General features: G+C 44.9%; 1 non-coding gene across 1 annotated transcript; it reads left to right on the top strand.

Annotated features, from left to right (window-relative positions):
* The first annotated feature begins 22,427 nt into the window (after window positions 1–22,427).
* On the top strand, window positions 22,428–22,502 carry Trnat-ugu. The gene has a single exon. It is a non-coding gene; the product is annotated as a tRNA-Thr (tRNA).
* Window positions 22,503–23,547: the final 1,045 nt, after the last annotated feature.

Consider the following 23,547-nt stretch of genomic DNA (forward strand, 5'->3'; position numbering starts at 1 on the left):
GTTAGGTTTAAGTAGTTCTAAGTTCTAGGGGACTGATGACCTCAGTTGTTAAGTCCCATAGCGCTCAGAGCCATTTGAACCATTCTTTTGGAGGGCCATAGGTAGCAACATGCGCCGAAAGGTCATTGAGGAGACACTACTGGTAGCCCTTTGGTTCATTTGGGTGGTCAGATGCTCAAAAATTGTTTGTGCGCTCGCAGTCGTCGTTCACCGCTGCCATCAATGACCCGTGATGCACCACTTGCCTCGGGGCCGGCTTTGGATAACGCCATTTTGAGATGCGTTATGTATTTTAAGCACAGCGAAGAAGGAACAGTTTACAAACTTAGCCGTTTCGGAAACTCTTTCACCCATGTCTAGAAAGCCAATGGTTATGCCCCGTTGGACGTCAGATAAATAGTTCCGCTTCCGCATAACGACGACAGCCGTCGAACATACGAGGGTCACTCCAAAAGAAATACACAATATTTTTTTTAAATCCATCTTTTATTCTACATGTTTGAAAGTTTTATAGGAACAATATTTTCATTTCACTACATAATTTCCATCCCTCTCTACTGCCTTACGCCATCTTGGAACCAGCGCCTGCATACCCGCACGGTAAAATTCTGGACTAACCTGTTGGAGCCACTGTTTGGCAGCGTGCACAAAGGAGTCATCATCTTCAAACCTTGTTCCACGAGGAGAGTCTTTCAGTTTCCCAAAGAGATGATAGTCACATGGAGCCAGGTCAGGACTGTAAGGCGGGCGTTTCAGTGTTGTCCATCCTAGTTTTGTGATCGCTTCCATGGTTTTTTGACTGACATGTGGCCGTGCATTGTCGTGCAACAGCAAAACATCCTGCTTTTGCCGATGTGGTCGAACACGACTCAGTCGAGCTTGAAGTTTCTTCAGTGCCGTCACATATGCGTCAGAATTTATGGTGGTTCTACTTGGCATGATGTCCACAAGCAAGAGTCCTTCGGAATCGAAAAACACCGTAGCCATAACTTTTCTAGCAGAAGGTGTAGTTTTTAATTTTTTTTGTTGGGTGAATTTGCATGATGCCACTCCATTGATTGCCTTTTCGTCTCTGGTGAAACATGATGGAGCTGTGTTTCATCACCTGTCCCAAATCTTCCAAGAAATTCATCTCCACCATTCTCGTACTGTTCCAAAAGTTCGCTGCATACCGTTTTTCTTGTTTGTGAGCCACTGTCAACATCCTGGGAACCCACCTGGCACCAAACTTTTTTAACGCCAACACTTTCAGTATTCTGCAAACCCTTGCTTACCCTATCCCAACGTAGCGTGACAATTCGTTCACTGTGATGCGTTTATCAGCAGTCACCAATTCGTTAATTCTCTGCACATTGTGTGGAGTGTGTGCAGTACGAGGCCTGCCGCTGCGCGGACAATCCTCAATATTGGCCGTGCCTGCTTTCATCACGCAACCTGCTTGCCCACCGACTAACTGTATTGCGATCGACAGCAGCATCTCCATAAACCTTTTTTAACCTCTTGTTGATGTTTCCCACTGTCTCGTTTTCACAGCACAGGAATTCTATGACAGCACGTTGCTTCTGACGAACGTGAAGTGTAGCAGCCATCTTGAAGACATGCTGTGACGGCGCCACTCACGGGAACTGGTTGAACGAAGTTTGAAAACAAGCGGGAAGAATGTATCTACAACTGTAAAACTTTCACACACGCAGAATGAAAACTTTATTTTTACAAAAATAGTGTGCATTTCTTTTGGAGTGACCCTCGAAGTTGATGCTCATAACGTGACTGGACAATGTATTTCCCTGATTTACAATTTCTTGGACCTTATGCTAAAGTGATGTGCTAGGCACTGATGTAAATAAACTTATTGTCATATTACATTTTGTGTATGTTATGGTAACCATACAATTGATTATTATCGAATTAAAAATATTATAATTTGTAAAACTGTGTGCCGGACCGAGACTCCAACTCGAGACCTTTGCCTTTCACGGGCAAGTGCTCTACCATCTGCACTACCCAAGCACGACTCACGACCCCTCCTCACAGCTCAAATTCTCCCAGTACCTCATCTCCTATCTTCCAAACATGGCAGAAGGTCTTGGTAGAGCTCTTGCCCGCGAAAGGCAAAGCTCCCGAGTTCGAGTTTCGGTCCGGCACACTGTTTTAATCTGCCAGAAAGTTTCATATCAGGCAAAGGTCCCGAGTTCGATTCTTTGCCCGGCACACAGATCTAATCTGCGAGGAAGTTTCATATCAGCACACACTCCGCTGCAGAGTGAAAATGTCATTCTGGAGAATATAATTTGTGTCTTAAAATTCAGGCATTTGTACCACCTTAACTGCTGATGAGAGCAAGCTATATTTGGGAAAAGGGGAGGGGAGGACCGAAAACTGGACCCATGCCAGCGATCTGCGAACCTACATCCCTTTGTTGAAACCGTTAGTGGCAAAGTGATTTACCTGTCTGGGTGCTTAGGTTATAAGCCTCCGGCAAAGGATTGCAAAGTCACTGGCTGATCGCAGTGCTGTTACAAAGTAGGAGTCACTTGGGTGGAATAAGCCAGGCACTTAGGTTGTTGTTTTTGATGTGGTCTTCAGTCCTGAGACTGGTTTGATGCAGCTCTCCATGCTACTCTATCCTGTGCAAGCTTCTTTATCTCCCAGTACCTACTGCAGCCTACATCCTTCTGAATCTGCTTAGTGTAATCATCTCTTGGCCTCCCTCTACGATTTTTACCCTCCACGCTGCCCTCCAGTACTAAATTGGTGATCCCTTGATGCCTCAGAACATGTCCTACCAACCGATCCCTTTTTCTAGTCAAATTGTGCCACAAACTCCTCTGCTCCCCAATTCTGTTCAGTACCTCCTCATTAGTTATGTGATCTACCCATCTTATCTTCAGCATTCTTCTGTAGCACCACATTTCGAAAGCTTCTATTTTCTTCTTGTCCAAACTATTTATCGTCCATGTTTCACTTCCATACATGGCTACACTCCATACAAATACTTTCAGAAATGACTTCCTGACACTTAAATCTATACTCAATGTTAACAAATTTCTCTTCTTCAGAAACACTTTCCTTGCCATTGCCAGTCTACATTTCATATCCTCCATACTTCGACCATCATCAGTTATTTTGCTCCCCAAATAGCAGAACTCCTTTACTACTTTAACTGTCTCATTTCCTAATCTAATTCCCTCAGTATCACCCGAGTTAATTCGACTACATTCCATTATCCTCGTTTTGCTTTTGTTGATGTTCATCTTATACCCTCCTTTCAGGACACTGTCCATTCCATTCAACTGCTCTTCCAAGTCCTTTGCTGTCTCTGACAGAATTACAATGTCATCGGCGAACCTCAAAGTTTTTATTTCTTCTCCATGGATTTTAATACCTACTCCGAATTTTTTTTTTGTTACCTTTATACAGATTGAATAACATCGGGGAGAGGCTACAACCCTGTCTCACTCCCTTCCCTTTCATGTCCCTCGACTCTTATAACTGCCATCTGCTTCTGTACAAACTGTAAATAGCTTTTCGCTCCCTGTATTTTACCCCCGCCACCTTCAGAATTTGAAAGAGAGTATTCCAGTCAACATTGTCAAAAGCTTTCTCTAAGTCTACAGATGCTAGAAACGTAGGTTTGCCTTTCCTTATTCTTTCTTCTAAGATAAGTGGTAGGGTCAGTATTGCCTCACGTGTTCCAACATTTCTACGGAATCCAAACTGATCTTCCCCGAGATCGGCTTCTACCAGTTTTTCCATTCGTCTGTAAAGAATTTGCATTAATATTTTGCAGTTGTGACTTATTAAACTGATAGTTCGGTAATTTTCACACCTGTCAACACCTGCTTTCTTTGGGATTGGAATTATTATATTCTTCTTGAAGTCAGAGTATTTCGCCTGTCTCATACATCTTGCTCAAAGGATGGTAGAGTTTTGTCAGGACTGGCTCTCCCAAGGCCGTCAGTAATTCTGATGGAATGTTGTCTACACCCGGGGCCTTGTTTCGACTTAAGTCTTTCAGTGCTCTGTCAAACTCTTCACGCAGTATCATATCTCCCATTTCATCTTCATCTACATCCTCTTCCATTTCCATAATATTGTCTTCGAGTACATCGCCCTTGTATAGACCCTCTATATACTCCTTCCACCTTTCTGCTTTCCCTTCTTTGCTTAGAACTGGGTTCCCATTAAAGCTCTTGATATTCATGCAAGTGGTTCTCCTTTCTCCAAACGCCTCTTTAATTTTCCTGTAGGCAGTATCTATCTTACCCCTCGTCAGATAAGGCTCTACATCCTTACATTTGTCCTCTAGCCATCCCTGATTAGCCATTTTGCACTTTCTGTCGATCTCATTTTTGAGGCGTCTGTATTCCGTTTTGCCTGCTTCATTTACTGCATTTTTGTATTTTCTCCTTTCATCAGTTAAATTCAGTATCTCTTCTGTTACCCATGGATTTCTACTAGCTCTCGTCTTTTTACCTACTTGATCCTCTGCTGTCTTCACTATTTCATCCCTCAAAGCTACCCATTCTTCTTCTACTGTATTTCTTTCCCCCATTCTTGTCAATTGTTCCCTTATGCTCTCCCTGAAACTCTGTACAACCTCTGGTTCTTTCAGTTTATGCAGGTCCCATCTCCTTAAATTCCCATCTTTTTGCAGTTTCTGCAGTTTTAATCTACAGTTGATAGCCAATAGATTGTGGTCAGAGTCCACATCTGCCATTGGAAATGTCTTACAATTTAAAACCTGGTTCCTAAATCTCTGTCTTACCATTATATAACCTGTCGTAGGTGTTTACCACAAATCAAAAAGCCGACGTGGTTGGAGTACAAGGTAAATGGGGAGAGACTGCCACGTTTGCGTTTTTCCTAAATAAGGAACAAGCATCACGACGGAACTCGGAGCTTTCACTTACTCTGTGCATCTCGGTCACATCGAGCGCACGCAGGACTTCCAGTAGTTCCTCCATTCTGGCGGGACGACGAAGTTTTGCGCGCTATCTTGTCAGGTCGGGCGGAGAAAGTTCGGGTCGTGGAGCCGCCAGAGCGACGCACTCCAAACAATCAGATAGGCGGCAGACTGGAACCCAGCCGTGCTACTGGAAGGCGTGCGAGTTAGGCGAGATGACCGCGAAATATAAGCCAGTAGCCAGCGAAAGTGGCCGACGGCAGGTTTCTCGGAGCGGCTCGCTTCACGGTCACTGCCGCTGGCCGACAGATGCCGTCAGCAACTCGAACCGCCGTTAATGAGGCCCAAAAGGCGCCTTCAGTGTCACAACAAACCATCGCTCTCAGCCTTTTAATCGTGGATAATATATGGCAATATTAAACATCTTCGGCAGCTGGAATGTTGGACACACGACAACATCCGTTGCTTTTTATTTCCATGTAATACTGTTCTTTGAAGTCTCGAACCGAGATACGAGCATATAATAATAGCTGTGACACTAACATAAATTTTCTATAGTCCATTCAGTATGGAATTTAGACGATTGCTCCCTTTTTCAAACGTGTCGCTTCTTCAGCTTTCTCCTGCCTGTCATACGAACAATAGTCACACTCCCACAGATATACACTGACGGAAAAAAATCACACCAAAAAATAAGTAGAGTAATGAAATTTAGGCAGTACATTTTTCTGGATAACATTGCAAAATCACAGGTTAATATAAGCACGAGATAAGGACTGCAGACGTGAAATATTAGTACATTGATAACTGGTGTAACCGCCAGAATGCTTTGTGTTGTACAGGCGCCGGATGTCAGTTTGTAGGATGGGGTTCCATGCATGTTGAACTTGGTCAGGCAACACTGGGGCCGTTAATGCTGGATGTGCATGACGCTGCAGTTGTCGTGCGATGATGTCTCCGATGATGTCCCATACGTGCGTGCTCTATTGGGGACAGATCTGGTGATTGAACAGGCCAAGGCAACATGTGGGCACTCTGTGGAGCTTGCTGGTCTACAACAACAGTAAGTGGATGAGCGTTATCCTATTGGAAAACACCAACTGGAAATCTGGTCATGAATGGCAACACAACAGGTTGAATCACCAGATTGTAAAAATTTGCAGTCAGAGTGTATAGGATAACCAAGAGAGTGCTCCTGCTTGTCATCCAGATACTTTAAAAAGCAAAATGTCAGATTATTTCGTTTCTTGGTTTAAAAACGACAATGAAGGAGAGAGAAATACATTGGCGAGCGACGGGAGACTCAGAGGAGAAAGACATAATTAGAAAAATGTTAAGAAAGCTTCTGATAAGAAGCTTTTCATTGCCTTGATCTCATGTATGTACACTGGATTGCTAGTTTCGACATGACTTAGCCGCCATCTTTGGATTCACAGAGTACAGGTTATGACATCATCGAATGCCATAAACCGCACGTTTGTTTTCGTACCATCATAACGGACTCATAATAAAAAGCCAGAAAAAATTTACAAAATATATCTGTGTCGTTATGGTAAGACAGCGTCATACAAGAAACAGCTATATTTTTTATTGTTCTACTCTTTTCATTATGAGTCCGTAACGATGGTTTATCGCACAGCATGGTTTCATAACACGTACTCTGTGGATCTGAAGATGGTAACTTAGTCCTGTCGCATTAATTGATCATGTTGAATTAATTGATCGCTCTCTAGCCGACAATGTCAGGTATTTATAAAAAAAGGCGATAATGGATAATGTTGCTGTGGTGTAGGACTCGAAAGCAGACGGACCGAATCACAATACGTGGGCCTATCAAGTATCGATGCTCAGTTTACATCTCCGGCGTTATGTACATTTTAACTGAATATCATATACGTATCCACACAGTTACTGTGTTTGGACAAACTTCCTCTGCTAGAAAATTACCGAAACTGTTAGTAATTGTGAAGGTATTGTTTAAAAAAAGTTTATTTTCGTACACAATCACATAATATGTGAACAAGCAATAACCGGTTTTGGCCGTCATCTGCCTTCTTCAGGACATAAGAAGGAAGCAATAGTTCACTCCAATATACTGAGAGAACCACGTCATCAGTTTAATCCAATGATTTCTTGTTGAAATTGTGTAGGGTTGTGACCCACAATAAACGGTTTAAAAATGCATTTCAAAAACCACAGACGACTCCAAAACGATCGAGATGTTCTTTTCTAAGTAACGGATTTTCATAAGCAGCTGATGGCGGTACTATATGATTTTCGACTATTTATGTTTTACGACCGCCAGATGGAACATTAACCTCGGCGCTTGTAACTTTACGAGTATTTAGGTGTGCTAATTGGCAACTCAGTTTGGTGCGAGATAAGATGAATTTGTTGTACAGCTGAGCGTTGTCCGACAGCCTCAGGGCCGTCAAATCGCTCCGGCCTGTCCAGAGGCAGCGACAGTTGGTGGCGAGCCCGGGTGCCAGCACAAAAAAGGCTTAGCCGGAAATGGGGAAAATACCGGTGTGGCGATTTTGGCACTTAAGAGGGAGGAAAATGCTCCAAGAAATGGCGGAGTGTCAGACAAGCTGAAAGGTGGTTTCTTACAGCTCTCTCAGAATGAATGATTATTTACAATCAAATATTAATGAAAATATGAGTATATCTATGATATCTGAAAACTGATACGCATCCAATGACACAAAAATATTTCAATATTTTTAAAACTACAGAAGTTAATATTTCACGCAAGTAAACATTTTCACAATGAACTTCTGAGTAACAACTTTTAAACGCTTTATGTGGTTTCAGCATACAATATGTCAGATTATAGCATTGCACTACAGCTATGATCTCTGAAAGTTACGTATCTGTATCTATTTTATTTCTTAATTTATTACGGCTTTTACATCTTTTTACTATGTAAATATTTGTCAGAACTATTTTCCACACTTACACAATAAATGAATGCAGCATCAATGCCTCACATCTTGTCATACTTGGTATTTATTTAATGATCATTTTACTACTTTGTCAATAACTTTGTTTAAATATTGACTGCAATTACTGTTAAAAAACTGTGCTAATTTAAAAGTGGTCTATCGCATTTGTTAATTGACACCACAATTGAAAAGAGAACCAAAGGACACTTCTCTCAAGAAGGCATAAACAGTAGTTTAAAAAATAATTAATGACATACTGTTGTCATTCATCATGAGCACACTTGTGCAAGAATGCTGCCTTATTTATCTGTGAAGCAATTATTACTTGTATTTATTGTAAGTGAGCTGGATGTAACTAAATGTTTGTGATGTTTCTTTATTTAGATATTGTTTAGGCAGGGAAGTGGTCGAGTCAAATCGGGTCCATAGGGCTTAAGAATGATGTAATTTTGGTGGGAATGGACTTCAGCGAATGGAAAAGAAAACAGTAGCGGAACACTAGAGGAGTCAAGTGGAGACTTGGACTTTTCAAGTGAAAAGCTCAAGGGAGAAATTCCAGGACTCTGAGTCGAATGCTGAAAGAAGGTAGACTTGCCTATCGTAATGTGCCTGATTCAGTTGTACAGGTGATTGATTCTGGATGGTGAATGGCCTCTACAATTTTGAAGGAACTGTACTAGAGATCTGAATGTACCCCAGAGCAGGACTCCAATTTTTTCCGCTTGTAGTACGGAACTGAGGATAGACAAGAGTACGAGTTACTATTTCTTGTATCACGCGTGTTAATTTGTAAATGATCATGTTCAAATGTGAATTGGTTTGAGCTGGTGAATATATGGTGTATAGTGATTGCGAAATGAACTTAGTGTTTGCGTATCTTCGATTACTGTTTAGTTTGGGGATTATGCTACCTTTCTCATAACACTCCTAACGTAACTTTACTGCATCTGATAAGCGTACTTTCTATCTGTATTTTAAATGAATGCCGTAGTACCACTTCTCATTTATTTGAGATGTTCTTTCTTGTATAAACATTATTCAACATGATTCTCTGTCATTCACATCAATTACAGACCTTAGAATAGAACCCTTATTACTAAAATATTCATTTAACTTTTATGTGGTTTTTCTGTACATTTTATTAACTCGCAATTCTGGCCCATGCATAGTCTGTTTGACTGCAGGATCAGAGCTACAAGTTATTATTTGCAGTGAATTAGCTGCATGGCTTGAGAACAGACGTACATAGCTCGACCCTATGACAGCAACGAGCTATTCTCTTTAAGCAGAGCAGTACATAGCAGAAGTGGCTAAAGTACGAGCAACTGCACGTAAAGACGCAACTGGTTTGCTCATACAATGCTGTTTGGGAAGAGCAACTATTCAGCAGTAACTGTTAGGTACTGTCGCGTGCTCCTCTTGGTTCTACTCGAGAAGAATGTGCTATGTGCCGGAATATTTGACTCCCTTTCTTCTGTCATTATCATCGTCATGATCAAAAAGAACAATATAGACACGCTACACAGGCTTATTTCAGCGACCTTCACAACACATTCACCTAACTGAAGGCCTTGTGGCATCAGTCAAATTTTGGAAATTTGTGCTAAGTACTCTGGGACCAAACTGCTGAGGTCATCGGTCCCTAAACTTACACACTACTTAATCTAAAACTAACTTACGCTAAGGACGACACACACACCCATGCCCGAGGGAGGACTCGAACCTCCGACAGGGGCGGGGGGGGGGGGGAGGGGGGGGAGCCGCCTGAACAGTGACACCCCGCTCGACCGCGCGGCTGGCATCAGTCAGAAAAAGCCTTACACCGGGCTCTGACCCATATGAGTTTATCAGCAGGTGGTGTGCAAGCGGCGCCCACGGCGCTTGTGTGGAGAGTTCACCTTGACAGCATTTACTGTTTTGTCGTTTATGAGGAGCGTAAGCGTTTTTGTAACTTTCTCTTTATTTTACGCGTCGTCGTGGCTGTGAAATTAAAGTTGGCATAGTGCCTACATCTAGTCAGGAACCGCGCTGCTGCGTCGCAGGTTCGAATCCTGCCTCGGGTATGGATGTGTGTGATGTCCTTAGCTTAGTTAGGTTTAAGTAGTTCTAAGTCTAGGGGACTGATGACCTCAGCTGTTAAGTAGCAAAGTGCTTAGAGCCATTTGAACTATTTTTGAGTGCCTACATGTTTGGGACCTTATACCCTATTAAGTAAGATAACTGGTCGTTTTTAAAAGTCTAGGGGTCTTTAGACCTGTCTAGTCGTCGAATGAATGCGTTATCGGACCTTCCTGGCGTTCTTCTTAAACCAGTCGACGATCTCCAGTTTTTCTGTCGTGTCGTTAAGATAGCAATGGGAAGTTGTGAGGTACTTGATAAATCCTCATAAGGGCGCATTTGGGTTTGCAGAAGATGTCTTTTTCGTGCATTGCCCCAAACTACAAGTGCATGATCTATCACTGGGCATGAAGAAAGCTTCTAGATTGCTAGAACATGCCTGATCCATAATTCAAATTTTTCGTTGATTAAGGGATATAATACCCTAATTGCTGTGAAATTGGAATCAATGATCACAACTACGAGGCTAATTCCAAAAGTAAGGTATCCTATTTTTTTTTATAAGTACATAGATCTGTTTATTTCTACAATGGTTTAATCAGTTTACAGCTTGAACATTTAACTATTTTTCGACATAATCACCATTCCTGTCGATGCATTTTTGTAGACGATGTGGTAGGTTTTGTATTCCCCATGTCATACCAACTCGCCGCCATGCTGTTCAGAAAGTTATGAATCTTTTCTTTGTCCTCGTCGTCGGAGCTGAATCGCTGGGACCGCAATTAACGCTGACAGGAACTGTGAGACTCTGAAGAAACTCAAACGCGCAATTCAGATCTGGAGAGGAGGAATGTTGAGCAAGGGCCTACACATTCTCAATGACAACGCTCGACCACACATCGCTCGGCAAACAGTTGCTCTCCTGCAACAGTTTCAGTGGAACATCATCACCCACCCACCATATAGTCCTGACTTGGCGCACAGTTACTGCCACCTGTTCCCATGGTTAAAAGAACAAGTGGCCGGAAAGCGATTCAGCTCCGACGACGAGGTGAAAGAAGACGTTCACAACTTTCTGAACAGCATGGCAGCGAGCTGGTATGACAGGGGCATACAAAAACTGCCACAGCGTCTACAAAAATGCATCGACAGAAATGATGATTATGTCGAAAAATAGCTATATGTTCAAGCTGTAAAGTGATGCAAACCACTGTACAAATAAACAGGTCTATGTACTTATAAAAAAAAATAGGAGACGTTGCTTTTGGAGCCGGCCGGGGTGGCCGAGCGGTTCTAAGCGCTACAGTCTGGAACCGCGCGACCGATACGGTCGCAGGTTCGAATCCTGCCTCGGGCATGGATGTGTGTGATGTACTTAATTTAGTTAGGTTTACGTAGTTCTAAGTTCTATGCTCAGAGCTATTTGAACCATCTGAACTTTTGGGATTGTCCTCGTAAGTATTTTATGTATGTGGCTCATCAGTTCATGAAAAGCTCTACTTCCAGAAAATACGATCATTATTTCCTGGAAACGATCATCGCTTGACTTTTAGTTGAATTATGTCCCACGCGCCATTTCGTTGCCCTGGCCTCAAGGACTCCTTGGAGGTGATGGCGCTGCGCCTGTGGTCGTCCGTGTTATCAGAGCCGAATTGTCTTCACAGGTAGCTATTGTGATCCTTGGTGTTGCCGGCAGATCTGAAGTACAAAGGGAGTAGGATATTAGACGAAGTACGACCCCAGCGGTATGCCATCTCTGATGTCAGGGGCTCCACCAATTGGGACGAGGAAGGTATGTCCTCGTAAATACGTAGCAATTCTACGTAATGAGAAGCCAGGCACAAAGAGCTTGCACAATAGGCCTTTGCGCGCCAACGAAAACGCTCTAATGATAGACAATGCAGTCAGTGATTTCAGAGACCGCAGTGTACTGTAACAGGTCGCCGTGGTGATCCGCATAAGTTCAGACGAGTTCGCCGACTGGCGTCACGCGTTCCATACAGACTGGACGGGACACGCGCCGCAGCAGAGCCAGCTGTGGGGTTTATGGCTGGCGTGGGACGCCAGCGTGACGGGCGACGCACGCTCTTCAGGGCTGTGAGTGCGGGCCCGCCAGCCGTGACGTAGCGGAGCGCGAGCCGACCAGAACGACGTCGGCTCGCCAAAACGCTTAACCACACACACACACATATATACAGACGCACGCACACACACCGTAGGCTGGCGCACTCTTGTTGGCTCAAGTGGTCGGCTATTCGCTACACTGCGCCCGTCTGGTCGCGCAGCTGAGACGAGTTCGCTCGTTGCCCGTTACTCTGCGATATCCTGGAAGGGCGGCGACGGGCCGACAGCTCGAAGACTCACTGTTTTGCTTCGGCAGGCAGCTGCCTTTACCGTTCTCCAGCCCTGCTGAATATTTGCCGTGTTACGTTAAGGGAGAATGATGGTCCACTCCCGCTTATTTTATGCCAGTTTCCATAATTTAGCAATAACTCTGGAGAACGTAAAGCGAAATCACGTGGAAGTCGAGTACGCTATTACCACAGCAGCGCTGTGCGGAATCGCCACGCGTAAAACAGCGTCGTCCCAATCCGATTTGTACATAGCTAGAAAACAGCATGTTGGTGAGCACGACGGTGCTTTAAAACTTGAAACGGTACAGTAGTTTCCGCTCCATAAGCAGCAGGTTTCGCTGCTCGCTCGCACCGATAAATACAAACAGAGGAGACTCTGCCGCCAATTTTATTGCACGACGCGGTCGGCCGCGGGTGCAACAGAACTCATGTGGACTGGTGGAAAGAAATGTGTCAGGCTTCATAATACGTATTTATATGTGACGTGTATTATGCATTTCTTGTACGTGAATGTGAATCTGCACATGAACTTCCCTAATCCTCCTCACACCTCTCCGTAAAGCGTGGCCAAATCTCAGTTGTAGAATAGTATTGCCAACCTCACTCCTGGGTAGGGGATCAGAGAGACATCACAGGCAGGTAAAAGTCAAAGACGTTCCAGTGTCACAACATTTGAGGTGGAGAGGTTGGTCACGGCCAAGTGGTTCGACTACCCCCTCCACCGGGGCCCAGGAAGACCTCCGGATGCCCGCCATATTCGAGGAGTGTTACAGAAGACGGGTAAGTGAGCAGACGTGCCCTCAGTGCGTCTGTCTCAATGTTCACGCATGGAAGAGAGGTATTTGAATATTTGTACTAATCCTTTTATTTCCAGCTTCGGATTGTGTAAGGAAATAAATGTTCTCGTTTAATTTCGGAAATTTGACCCCCTGTGTTAATGTATCTGGTCCCCAGTTTGCCCGTTATCCTCCTCACATAGCGGATGTCCCATGTAAAATATTGGGAGACTTTGGTGGTATATTTTTTGGCCAACGCAATTCCGTCTTGCCCGTAGAAATGTGCGTGCAGATTAGTATATAATATACCCGAGCTATAAGTTGTAAAATTGTAATATCTGTAAACTGGAAGAATTGCTGCAATCGCTGTAAAGTCGAGTAAAATGTTTAAAATAAATAAGTAACCAGTTGTCATCAATTTTTAACATACCTTAAAAATCAAAAGAAGTAAAGTTAAAGGAATTCATTTAAAACAAAATATATAGACTGCAGGGGCCCACACATCAGCGTGTGAGCCCTCCAGCCCATTGCCTAGTATCGTATAGAAAGGGCACGCTCTCTAGGTAGAGCTCTCAAGCTCCCCTCCCCAGTTATCGGTTGCGCAATTTTCATTCAGGGCTTGACGACATCAACTTTCATCTGGCGTTCCTAGGCAAGGAGGTAAGACGAGAATCTTTCAAACTGGTAGACATCACCTGAGATGGCTGACAACAACTATATCTGCACCTACAACTTGTGAGTTCTCCTTTGCTAACCGCGCGGTCTGGGACGCCTTCCACGGTTCGCTTGGCTACCGCTGTCGGAGATTCGACTCCTTTCTCGGTCATGAGTGTCATCATTTCATCCCCATCGACGCGCAGGTCGCCGAAGTGGCGTCAACTCGAAAGACCTGCACCAGGCGAACGTCTACCCGACGGGAGGCCCTAGTCACACGACATTTCATTTCAGTGTGTGTTTTGTCCTTAGCTTTAAGTTAGATTAAGTAGTGTGTAAGCTCAGGAACCGGTGACCTCAGCAGTTTGGTCCCATAGGAACTTCCAATTTTTCCAGTTTTCTCCATTTGCTCATTTCCTTTACGATTACTCCTCTCTTGACTGTTTCCTATATACCATTGTATTAAATGACTGGATTGTCGTTGTTATTTCGGTATATTTTTCGCTGGAACCGATTGCGTGTTTAACGCCAAATATTAACACATTAGCTCATTTGTAAAACGGTCAAAAGTTTTGAAGCTGTTTCGTACATACGAGTTTATTAATTTCACTCTAAATACCATGATCTTGTCATTATTTACTATTCTGTGACACAATACCCTTTCTCCGTCATCTGGAGTTCTCAGTACGTTGTTGTTGCTGTTGTTGTTGTGGTCTTCAGTCCGAGGACTGATCTGATGCTGCTCTCCATGATACGCCATCCTGTGCTAGCCTCTTCAACTCTGAATAACTACTACAAATTACATCCTTCCGAATCCGCTTACTGTATTCATCTCTTGGTCTCCCTCTACGATTTTTACGCCCCCCCCACCCCCCCCCCCCCCACACACACTTCCCTCCAGTATTAAAATGATGATTCCTTGATGGCTCAGAATGTGGTCTATCAGCCAATCTCTTCTTGCAGTCAGGTTGTGCCTCAAATTTCTTTTCTCCCCCATTATGTTCGATATCTCCTCATTAGTTACGTGACTACCCATCTAATCTTCAGCAGTCTTCTGTAGCACAACATTTGAAAAGCTTGTGTTCTCTCCTTGTCTAACCTGTTATCCTCCATGTTTCAGTTCCATATATGGCTACGTTCGATAAAAGTACCTATAGAATAGTCTTCCTAACACTTAAATCTATATTCGATTATAGCAAATTTCTGTTCTGCAGTCAGTGAGGCTCCAGCTCTCGGCTGATATAGATCTCCAGAGAGGAAAATTCAGTGTTTTTCTTTTCCCATCTTTTCCTCGTAGTACATTTAATAAATTTCGTAGGTTTTTTCCATTAAGAGGTGTAAGCTTGCATTTTGTAAGTGGAAATTCGGGCAGTCTGTAGCGCAGTTTTCATTTCTTGTAACCAGCCAGCTACACGGCTCACTGATGCATCAGCCTCCATTGGTGATACAGCAGGAAAAAAAAAATCAAGTTGCGTATCTGAGTGTATGTCTGCTTTTTTAGTTTATTTCTTCAGTTAGTCTTGCTAGGATGAGTAGGATGTGTTCGTGTTGTGTGCGAACGCAGGAGGAGCTGGCCGTAGTTCGCGAACACCTGAATGCGCTTTTGGCTACAGTCAGTCACCCTCAGGCCTCGGGGTGTAGCATTGGCGGGGAATCCGGCGTGTCGCATGGGCCACCTCAGGTGTCGTTTGTTTCGCCCAAGGGCTTTGTTGCCGAGGCAGCTCGTAGTGTACCCGACGCAGTGAATCCGTTCTCACAGCAGAGTGAGTGGCCGATGGTAAAGCGTTCATGTCGCTCGAGGCGGAGGGCCAATATGAAGACTGGTCGTCCTCCTCCATTCACTCTGTGAGCTTCCGAGCAGACACACGGGGATGGGATTTACTGGTCACAGGGAGCTTCAACGTTAGGCGCGTTATGGAGCCCCTTAGACAGACAGCGTTCAGGGAAGGAAAGAAAGCCAGTGTGCACTCGGTATGTCTGCCAGAGGGCCTCATCCCAGATGTGGAAGCGGCCTTACCTGCCGCTATCGAGCGTGCGGGGTGCAGTCGTCTGCAAGTTGTGCGTCACGTCGGCACCAATAATGCCTGTAACATTGGTTCTGAGGGCATCCTCGTTCATACGGGCATCTGGATTATAGGCCACAAGAGAATGAGTTTTAATTGCCATTGACAAAAATGATATGTTGAGGTCCAAGTTGAGTGTGACAGTTAAGTCATCTGATCGCTTATAACAGGTCTAGGTGAAACCAAGCTAATTGCTGGGTGTTTTTGCTGGTCACCTGATTCTGCTGAGACAGTTCTATAGTCATTCAAAGAATGTCACGGTTAGTAGCACGTAAATATCTAGATCGTGCATTACTGGTTGGAGGCGGCTTTAAGATGCCGAGCATATAGTTAAATGTTTATGCAGGGGTACAGGTAGACAGTCATGTGAAGTGCTTTTGAACACATTTTTCTGAAATCTGTCTCGAGTAGCTAGTTCGGGAGCCCACACACAATGAAAATATCTTAGACCTTTTAGTTACAAATAGGCTGAACCTGATCGACAACGTCCGTATACAAACGGAGATTAGCGATCAAGATATCATTGTAGCAACCATGTTTACGAAAATTAATAAACCAGTGAAGAAGGCTAGGAGAGTGTTTCTCCTAGTAAGAGCAGATAAAGCAGTTGCTGGCATCTCATTGACACAGTGAACTGACATCACTTAGTTCCAATAAGATGGACGTAGAGGAATTATGGGCAAAGTTTTTTGTAAATAGTGGTCAGGACAATTCTGTGACAAGTAAGTGGATAGAGGACAGAAAATATACATCATGGTTCAATACCGAGATTCGGGAAATGCTAAGGAAGCAGAGGCTGCTGCAATCTCGGTTCAAAAGAGAACGCGGGAATGACGAAAAGCAAAGGTTAGTAAAGATTCGTGCGTCTGTGGAAAGATCAATGGGCGAAACATACAACTGCCACCTTCATACTTTTGTAAAAGATCTGGCATAGAACCGGAGAAAATTCTGGTTAATTGTAAAATCGCTAACAGGGTCTAAGCGTACCATCCAGTCACTTGTTGACCAGTCTGATGTGGCAGTTGAAGAAAACAAAACGAAAGCAGAGGTTCACGTTCAAGAAATCGTTCAAGCAGGAGAATCGTACAAACATACCGTTATTTGACCATCGTACAGACTCCCATATGGACGAGATAGCAATAAGCATCCCTGGCGTAGAGAAACAACTGAAAGATTTGGAAGCAAATAAGTCACCAGGCCCGAATGGAATCCCAGTTCGGTTTTATAAAGAGTACTCTATTGCATTGACCCCTTACTTAGCAAGCATTTATCATGAATCTCTCACCTAGCGCTATGTCGCAAGTGACTGGGAAAAAGAGCAGGTCACTCCTGTGTATAAGAACGGCAAAAGAACGGACCCCGCAAAATTATAAGCCAATATCCCAAACATCGGTTTGCTGCGGAATCCGTGAAGATACTGTCAATTCTAATATAAATTTTCTTGAGACCGAGAAGCTTATGTCTACTAATCATCATGGTTTTAGAAGACACCGCACGTGCGAATCTCAGCTTGCCTTTTTCTAACATGATATATTGCGAACTATGGATGGAAGGCAACAGGCAGACGCCATGTTTGTAGATTCCCGCAAAGCGTTTGACACGGTGACCCATTGCAGTCTGTTAAAGAAGCTACGGGCCTGTAGAACAGATTCACAGATATGTGAGTGGTACGAAGACTTCTTAAGTTATAGATCCCAGTATGTTGTCCTCGACGGTAGTGTTGGAAGCGCAGTGTGGGTAGGGCCTCCCGTGGGGTAGACTAGGGTGGGCTGCAATATGCGGATGTTTGCTGATGATGCTGTAGTGCAGGGCTTCCCAACCTTTTCAGCTGGTGGACCCCTTCTTCAGTCGAAAATCCATGGCGGACCTCTAGTCTGTTCCCAATGACCCCCCCCCCCCATCCCCCCCCCCCCCCCCCCGAAGTATCAATAGTCTTTGGTTTAGAGATGAATGAAAACAACTTGAAGGCCAAAAATCGATTTATGAAATAGGTAGTGCACTGACAAAGCAAGTTTAATATTTAATGATGCCTGGGGCCGCATACGTGCCAGCGAGTGCTGTGATTGGTCGACAAAGCTCGCTCCGCGCATGCGTAAAAGGCTTTAGCGCATCTACCGCCGTGAGCCGGCGCACAAATGACTCCCGTATTGTTGCGAAACAGTCGATCAGAGAAGCCGCATTCTCCGGTACTAAACCGTGTATGCGTTCTCACTTAGGAACCGCAAAGGCTGCTTGGGAATACGACCTGAAGTAAAAGTACACATTCTTTTCACACGGAAAAAAAGTGATGAATTTGATTTTCACATTTTTATTCAATAATTTTACTCATTTTACACGATTTCGTGAAGGGCGGCCACGGACCCCCTAGAAAGAGCCGGCGGACCGCTAAGGGATCCGCGGACCACACGTTGGGAAGCCCTGCTGTAGTGTAAGGTAAGGCGTCGAAGTTGAGTGACTGTAGAAAAATGGAAGCTATTGCGGATGAGTGGGACAAACAAACCTGTAATGTTCGGAAACAGCGTTAGTAGTGTCCTTCTCTATACAGTCACGTTGTTTGAATATCTGGTCGTAACGTTGCAAAGCGATATGAAATGGAACGAACATGTGAGGATTGTGGCAGGAGAGGCGACTGGTCGAATTCCATTTATTGGAAAAATTCTAGGAAAGTGTGGTTCATCTGTAAAGCACGGTAGAGAGATCTAGGTTCAAATGGTTCAAATGGCTCTGAGCACTATGGGACTCAACTGCTGTGGTCATAAGTCCCCTAGAACTTAGAACTACTTAAACCTAACTAACCTAAGGACATCACACACATCCATGCCCGAGGCAGGATTCGAACCTGCGACCGTAGCAGTCGTGCGGTTCCAGACTGTAGCGCCTTTAACCGCTCGGCCACTCCGGCCGGCAGCGATCTAGGCTTGAGTACTGTTCGATTGGTTCGGATCCTTACAAGGTCGGATTACGGGAAGACACCGAAGAAATCCAGAGGCGGCCTGCTAGATTTCTTACTGGTAGTTTCGAACAACACGCAAGTGTTAGGGAGATGCTTCGGGAGCTTAAATGGGAATCCATGGAGGGAAGGCGACGTTCTTCGAGGAACACCAGAGAACCAGCGTTTGAAGCTTACTACAGAACGATTCTGTTGCCTTCAACATACATTACGCGTAAGGACCCCGAAGATAAGATACTAGAAAATAGGACTCATACGGAGGAATATAGATAGTCGTTTATCCATCACTCAATTTGAGAGTGGAACAGGAAAGGAAATGACTAGAAGTGGTAGGGAGTACCCTCAGCCATGAGCCGTAAGGTGCATTTCGGAGTATCGATATCGATTTTCTTGTCATTGCCAGGCTACATTTTACATTCTCTCTACTTTAGCCATCATTAGTTATTTTGCTACCCAAATAGCAGAACTCTTCTACTACTTTACGGGCCTCGTTTCCTAATCTAATTCCCTTATCGTCACCTGATATTATTCGACAAAATCTCATTATCCTTGTTTTGTCTGTGGTGATGTTCATCTTATATCCCCTTTTCAAGACCCTGTCGATGCCGTTCAACTGAAAGAATTGCAATGTCGTCGGCAAATCTCAAATTAATCCTTTCTTATCCACAAATTTTTCTTTGATTTCCTTTACTGCTTGCTAAATGTACGGACTGAATTACAATGGGGATAGGGTACAACACTGTCTCACTCCCTTCTCAACCACTGCTTCCCTTGATTGCCCCTTGCGTCTTATTACTGCCGTCTGATTTCTGTACAAGTTGTAAATAGTCTTTTGCTTTCTGTATCGTATCCCTGCTACCTTCAGAATTTCGCCGGCCGCCGTGGCTGAGCGGTTCTAGGCGCTACAGTCTGGAACCGCGCGACCGCTATGGCCGCAGGTTCGAATCCTGCCTCGGGCATGGATGTGTGTGATGTCCGTAGGTTAGTTAGGTTTAAATAGTTCTAAGTTCTAGGGGACTGATGACCTCAGAAGTTAGTGCTCAGAGCCATTTGAACCACCTTCAGAATTTCAAAGAGGGTGTTCCAGTCAACACTGTCAAAAGCTTTCTCCAAGTCCGCAAACACTATAAATGTAGGTTTGTTTCTCCTTAATCTAAGATACATCTTCGGGTCTGTATGGCTTTGCGTGTCTCTGGAATGCAAATTGATCTTCCTCGCGGTTGTGTTCTATCAGTTTTTCCATTCTTCTGTGAAGAATTAATGTTAGTATTTTGCAATCGTGATTTATTAAACTGGTTGTTCGGTAATATCACACCTGTCAGGAACTGTTCTCTTTGGAATTGGAATTATTACATTCTTCTTGAAGTCTGAGGAAAATTGGAATATATCGATCTCCATACCGCTAATGTGGTTACTATTAGCGTCTGGTTGAGCCATCTTTGCTCTACATATATTACATACAAGACCCCATTGAGAGCACCTTGTGTCTAATTCCAATGTTAAAGGTTTATTTCTTTATTATGCTGTCTCGTACATATTGTACACCAGATCGAAGAGTTTTGTCATGGCAGGCTCTCCCAGTGCTATAAGTAGTTCCGACAGAATACCGTCTATTCTCGGGGCCTTTCTTCGAATTCTTTCAGTGCTCTGCGAAAGTCTGCTCCCGCTATCGCATCTCAGCATATTTTATTGCTGAAGTTTGGCCATTACGATCAAATAAAGTACTGACTATTGGTTTCACTTATAAATAATTGGATAGTTAAATCTGAAAAGAATGACCATTGCACTAGGGAACTTTAATGTGTGAAAAATTTAAAGTTGAGTATCAAGCTATTCTCAACCAGAAAATCGACAGTAAAATGTCCATGGACAATGACTCTCCTATTATTACTGCATAACCTCTCTAAAACTGTCTTTGTAGATGTTTCATGAAGCTCAAGGCATTTCCTGTTGGTGGTGTATCAGCTATGGTGCTACTTGTGTGATTCCTAATTCACTTTTGTGTTAGCCGAGCGGTCTAGGGCGCGGCAGTCGTGGACTGTGCGGCTGTTCCCGGCGGAGGTTCGAGTCCTCCCTCGGGCATGGGTGTGTGTGTTTGACCTTGGGATAATTTAGGTTAAGTAGTGTGTAAGCTTGGGGACTGATGACCTTAGCAGTTAAGTCCCATAAGATTTCACACAGATTTTTTATCACTTTTGTGACACAGCACTGAAACGTCTGTTCAGCAACATATAGGGGCGTTGTGGTCGAAACCTGCCGTATACTGAAGTTACAGACGTCTTAAGCCCACCGTAAAGATTCACATTACCTCTGAAAGATCTGTACGTGGTAGCGCGCACTGTTATAGTTTCCTGACTGGTCACCGTACGCTCCTCGTTAATGACGCTGCAAGGATTGTAGAAAAGAAAGGGGAATTAACTTCCGGTATGCTGGTGTGGGAGAAACGCTCTTCCTTTTTCGCTGACGAAAGCGAGGAGCCGCTGTTTATCATCGGATTACTCCGGGTATGACGATCATAAAATGTGGTTGTAAAAACATACTGGGCGGTGGGCACAGTGAACGGTGGAGCTGCGCGAGGGTTTTGATGGGCATGCTTTATACGGCCGGCGTCTTACGGCCGAGAGAGCCCGTAAAAGCTGCGTGTGTAGCTCGATCACGGGCCGGCGGCCACAGCCAGTAAGTACAAGGCGGGCGAGTGTTTGGGTGGTGGCAGGGGGGCGGCGGCAGCTTCCTGCAGCCAAGCAGCTATGTGCAAGGCCAGAGTGTTTCTAAGTTTCCACGAAAGCTCGTTGTGGGAAGGTATGTTCAATAGGAATTCATTCCCCGAAGTGCGACATCGAAAAATAAAGTATTCCACTTTAAAAAAAAAATGGTTCAAATGGCTCTGAGCACTATGGGACTTAACATCTGAGGTCATCAGTCCCCTAGAACTTAGAACTACTTAAACCTAACTAACCTAAGGACATCACACACATCCATGCCCGAGGCAGGATTCGAACCTGCGACCGTAGCGGTCACGCGGTTCCAGACTGAAGCTCCTAGAACTGCTCGGCCACACCGGCCGGCTATTCCACTTTCCTGCGACTGGTAGCTGAAAGTGCGACAAAAAGTTTCATGACATTTGAAATTAAGTAACTTAAAAGTACGAACAGGGCGAGAAGAGACCCGGCCGGATAGTCGCGCTTGTTAGCACGCCGCATCCGGGGGCCGCGGCGGGCACCTGATCGAATCTGCCCGACGGATTAACGACGAGGCCGATGTACCGGATGTGGCTTATAGGCGGTTTATCCCGTCCGACTAGACTGTCTATCTGGTAACCATGCCCCGTATCAGTTACACGATTTGCAAACATTTCGAACACATTTTCACTCTTTTAGATGGAATACCGTTAGGCACAGGCAGATTGAAATGATAATTAAGTGGACGCCCTAGATGCAAACAGACGTCGATGTACTTCATTGGGGACATGTTGAAAATGTGTGCCGCGACCAGGACTCGAACCCGGGATCTCCTGCTTGCATGGCAGACGCTCTATTCATCTGAGCCACCGAGGGCTACCAAGTCCCGTACGAGTTCGGGCATAGCGTGGTAGATTAATCTGCCACGAGTAAGGAGTGTGATGGGCAAACGTCTATTAGGCGCACTACGAATGTAGTGATGTGGACATGTTGGGAATGTGGGTCTCAAGGGGAGCGTGCCCTGCAGGCGCACTATCCTCTGTGCCATCGGTGGCTCAGATGGATAGAGCGTCTGCCATGTGAGCAGGAGATCCCGGGTTCGAGTCCCGGTCGCGGCACACATTTTCAACGTGTCCCCAACGAAGTACATCAACGCCTGTTTGTAGGTAGGGTGTCCATTTAATTATGCCGGAGGGAGGACTCGAACCTCCGCCGCGACCAGCCGCACAGTCCATGACTGCAGCGCCCGCGACCGTTCGGCTAATCCCGCGCTCAACTAGACAATAACGGTGGGTTAAAAAGGGAGTGTCTCACTTGCCAGTATCGATATCGATGAGAGATAAAAACTGTCTAAATTCTAGATTCCCTAGGCGGATGAACTGTGTGTATACATAATCCCATTTTTACGGAACGCTCAGCTGCCTTGCTAACTTTTAAATACGCTATTTGTTCCTTACATGAATATAATGACTCTGCCGGTGCAGCTCACCCCCACCTTGAATCTAAGTTGGACATCACGTGACTGAGTCTTTAATTCAGCAGGGAAGGACTAGCTCGTTAGCAGAGGGCGACCTCAGCCAGGCACCGTTAGCTGCCCGGCAGGACGTAGATCACGCGCGCTGTTATCTCCCGCACGGAGGTACTAGCGCCCCGTCGACCGCTAGCTGCACAGCGACCCCTGCTGGCTATCATCTGCTCTATGATGGCCTCTCCCTGTCTCTCTCTCTCTCTCTCTCTCTCTCTCTCTCTCTCTCTCTCTCTCTCCTCTTCCTCTCTGTACCTCTTGTGGTGAACAGAAGGAATGATCTGCACGACGGGCTTCGACCTAAGGCTACGTTTTGGGTTAAGTCGTATGACCTGCACGCTGCAAGGCTGCACAAAACGGCGCGTCGTTACCTGGCAGGGGCACTTCAGAGCGGCTGTCGTCACGTTGAGGCTATCTCGCCTGGCTTGCAGCTGTGCTGGATGCAGGTGGACTGCAGCACAGCTTGATGGGGGTTACTGGCAAGGGCCGGTGAAGAGCAGACCGTCCCGACGTCACAGCAAAAGCTCTGCCTCAGTTCAGTGTCAGCGTAAAACTGGAGCGAGCCTGGCAGAGTGATGAAGGCGGAAGCAACGTTCCGGTACAACACACACGAGTTGGCCAAAAATATGGAGAGACAG

The sequence above is a fragment of the Schistocerca americana genome, chromosome 8, assembly GCF_021461395.2.
Source record: "Schistocerca americana isolate TAMUIC-IGC-003095 chromosome 8, iqSchAmer2.1, whole genome shotgun sequence".
Taxonomy (NCBI): Eukaryota; Metazoa; Arthropoda; class Insecta; order Orthoptera; family Acrididae; genus Schistocerca; species Schistocerca americana.